This window comes from Austrofundulus limnaeus, unplaced genomic scaffold (assembly GCF_001266775.1).
Source record: "Austrofundulus limnaeus strain Quisiro unplaced genomic scaffold, Austrofundulus_limnaeus-1.0 Scaffold636, whole genome shotgun sequence".
In the NCBI taxonomy this organism is placed as follows: Eukaryota; Metazoa; Chordata; class Actinopteri; order Cyprinodontiformes; family Rivulidae; genus Austrofundulus; species Austrofundulus limnaeus.
In genome coordinates this window covers 122,401-126,414 of record NW_013953038.1, presented here as the reverse complement: position 1 = coordinate 126,414, position 4,014 = coordinate 122,401, and the positions used below count along the sequence as shown (strand labels likewise).

Here is a 4,014-nt window from a genome sequence, read left to right as displayed (position 1 = left end):
GTTTTAGATAAATTTCAGTAAGTGTGTTCAATACTTTTTCTCTGTGCCATTCCACATTATTACAAATAACTTCATTTCTTTTGATTTCTTTGTATGTATGGATCACTTGGGTTGTTACCAACATCTGGTGAAAATTTAATGTCATTAGCACCTCTAGTAATATATTTACTGAGAAAAATGATGACGTGTTCAATACTTATTTTACCCGATATGTTCTCTTTCACGTTGGATGGAGTTCAGAGCAGAGCAGCCAGTTTACATTATTTACCCAGAGTGCTTTGTGACATAAATAACAGCAACGTTTGTGTGATAAAATAATTTTCAAATGTATAAAAACTAAAAGGCCACAGTTTTGTTACTGTCTGTTTTTTGTAGTTAAATTAAATGTTAATGTTTATCTAACATTACAACAAGTCAGAGTTCCGTTTAAAACAAACGAGCCGGGACTTCCTGTTCTCTGCAGTTTTCTGAGGTACTTGTATTTCGACCTGCCTGGTGTACACTTTATTTTCTTTTTTTTTTTTTTGCTCTTTTTTTGGGCCTAACTGCATCTGCCTTTGCCTCCATTGTTCTTTTATGTTCAGAGCATACTCTCCCCCTGTGAACCAGCTCCACTCCTCTTGATGCGCGGCGGAACAACTCCCAACGTCTCCCTTGATGTGTCTATATCAAATGAATGTGGCCTATTACATACGTGATGGAGTCAGCTGGGTGGCTTTGTGGACACAAAAAAGGGGGCCAGCGAGGGACCATGAAAGAGACATTGTCCACTGCGGACCGTACAGTTGCTTTGTAGATAAATGGATTTTCATGCTTATCAAGTGGGACAGTGGCGTGAATGAAAACTGTGGAGAATGTGGAATTATACTCACTATTCGCCCAAACGCACGGAGATCTGTGGATTCAAGTGTGTGGTCTGTTATTGTCCGGCAGTAAGAGTTGTTTAGGTGCTACATTTTATTTTAAACACTTCAGTCAACCATGTTAATGCTTTAAATGTGTGTTGGGTCAGTTGATCTAGACAAATACGACTTTCTGAAAAAGTTGTGGCAAGTCCAAGTTAAGCTCGGCAGATGGTCAGTTATAGGAACGGTTTCCTTTAGCTGTAGCTAATTAAAACAGAAAAAAAGCCAAGAGTTTGATCATTTCTGCTTGACAGGATTTGTTTTTGTTAAAAATAGTGTACACTTTACATCTGCCCTTCCTTATGTCAGTTCCATTATACTAGCTAGCAGGTAGCTCACAGTTAGCTCATTTGCATTTAGTTAGCTCAATAGTTCACAGTTAGCTCATTAGCTTATATTTCGCTCAATATAGGGTTGCCAAATAAGCCCCTCCAAAATATGGGACAGCTTTATCGGGGGCGGGGCTCAATTATGTAATTTGTCAATTATGACGTCATCACTCAATATTTCTTATTTACCCAACATTTGAGTTACCGTCACCTAAACAAGATTTAATCTTCTTTCTGTTATTTCCATGTAACATGATGGATTAATAAGGATTTAATCAACACTTTTTTTATTTTGTTACAACTTTTCAGCTGCTGATGTCCTCAGAAACAGATTGATAAAAAAAAAATGTAAATATATGTAATTATTAAACTTTTCTAAGCATTTACCACTTCAGAAAATAACTTTTCAAAAAAATTATTATTTAAAAATTGTAGATCAGGACTAAACTGCATCCACATAAACACTACATGTTGTATATGTATTTTATGTTTCATATTTCTGATTTGATCCATGTTTTCAAATCAGAATTTTTTAAACTTTCAAATCTGTTCCAGGCCTTTTTGGTAGGTGTTACTTAATCAGATACATATCTGATGTTTTTCAAAGTAAAGACACTAACCTCGAGTCACACTATTTAAATCTGTAGCTCCACACATCTCCAGCTACAGAACAGAATCCATTTGCTTTGTCTTTTTTTTTTTTTTCATTTTCCATGTCCTGGATGACTGAGAATCCTCAGAAACTTTTGTCACGTCCAACTTTGGTTGTGAACCGTATCAATCCTAAAGTTTGATTCTTTGCTTCCAGCACTTCGTTACAAAAATGAAATGCTTCACCAGAGTATACAGTCAGAGGCTCTGAATGAACAGCAAATTAAGAACTGCTATACTACAAATAGCATGTTTATCTATAAACAAACAGCTGATGTGGGTCACATCAGTGACCAGATAACACATTGGTTTGTAGTTGGCTCATTGGTTTGTAGTTGGCTCATTGGTTTGTAGTTGGCTCATTGGTTGGTAGTTGGCTCATTGGTTTGTAGTTAACCCATTGGTTTGTAGTTAACCCATTGGTTTGTAGTTGGCTCATTGGTTGGTAGTTGGCTCATTGGTTTGTAGTTAGCTCATTGGTTTGTAGTTAGCTCATTGGTTTGTAGTTAACCCATTGGTTTGTAGTTAACCCATTGGTTTTTAGTTAGCTCATTGGTTTGTAGTTAACCCATTGGTTTGTAGTTAACCCATTGGTTTGTAGTTAGCTCATTGGTTTGTAGTTAACCCATTGGTTTGTAGTTAGCACATTGGTTTGTATTTAGCTCATTGGTTTGTATTTAGCTCATTGGTTTGTATTTAGCTCACTTGTTTGTAGTTAGCCCACTGGTTTGTATTTAGCTCGTTGGTTTGTATTTAGCCCACTGGTTTGTATTTAGCTCATTGGTTTGTAGTTAGCTGATTGGTTTGTAGTTAACCCATTGGTTGGTAGTTGGCTCATTGGTTTGTAGTTAGCTCATTGGTTTGTAGTTAACCCATTGGTTTGTAGTTAGCTCATTGGTTTGTAGTTAACCCATTGGTTTGTAGTTAACCCATTGGTTTGTAGTTAACCCATTGGTTTGTACTTGGCTCAATGGTTTGTAGTTAGCTCATTGGTTTGCACTTGGCTCATTGGTTTGTAGTTAACCCATTGGTTTGTAGTTAACCCATTGGTTTGTAGTTAACCCATTGGTTTGTAGTTAACCCATTGGTTTGTAGTTATCTCATTGGTTTGTACTTGGCTCATTGGTTTGTAGTTAGCTCATTGGTTTGCACTTGGCTCATTGGTTTGCACTTGGCTCATTGGTTTGTAGTTAGCTCATTGGTTTGTAGCTAGCCCATTGGTTTGTAGTTAACCCATTGTTTTGTAGTTAGTTCACTGGTTTGTAATTGGCTCATTGGTTTATAGTGAGCTCATTAGTTTATAGTGAGCTCATTGGTTTGTAGTTAGCTCTTTGGTTTGTAGTTGGCTCATTGGTTTGTAGTTAACCCATTGGTTTGTAGTTGGCTAATTTGTTTATAGTAGGGTTGCACGATATATCAGCATTAACATCAGTATCGGCCGATATTGGTAATTTTTTAGAATATCCGTATTGGCTCGATATGTAAAACTGGGCCAATATTAAAGTCTGATATTGATTTCCCACCATTTAGCTTTATGTTTCTGTTTTGGGAGGGGAAATGGTTTTTTGATTTGTTAGATCATGGTAGTGATATTGATGCTGCACAGCCAGTCATAATTGAAGTAGGGAGCTATGACAAAGGTCTGTTTTTATTTACAGTATCAAAAAAGACACAAGTGTGTTTGTGCTTATATGTATAACATAATTTGTGTGTTTGTGTAATATCGGTAAATATCGGTTATCGACCATAACAGCAATAATTATATTGGATATCGATATCGGCTGAATTTTTTTTTATCATGCATTCCTAGTTTGTAGTGAACCCATTGATTTGTAGTTGTCTCATTGGTTTGTAGTTGTCTCATTGGTTTGTAGTTGTCTCATTGGTTTGTAGTTGTCTCATTGGTTTGTAGTTGTCTCATTGGTTTGTAGTTAGCTCATTGGTTTGGAGTAAGTTCATTACCTCAAAATAAGCTAGCAATTAGGTCACTGTCTCACAGTTAGCTCATTAGCTAGAGCTGCTTTTGACTTTTCAAATGTTTCTTTTTTCTTGGATTATCATCCTGGCAAATAATAAAATACAATTAGACATTTAAATAGAAATTTTACAGATAACTTACAACATGATAC

The 4,014-nt window shown here is 36.1% G+C and overlaps 1 long non-coding RNA gene across 1 annotated transcript in view; it reads left to right on the top strand.

The window, feature by feature from the left end:
* LOC106531457 (uncharacterized) overlaps positions 1-988 on the top strand; it is a 14,541-nt gene extending 13,553 nt beyond the window's left edge. The window contains exon 3 of the long non-coding RNA XR_001311914.1: positions 585-988. This is a non-coding gene — a long non-coding RNA (uncharacterized LOC106531457). The remainder of the gene's footprint in view (positions 1-584) is intronic.
* Positions 989-4,014: the final 3,026 nt, after the last annotated feature.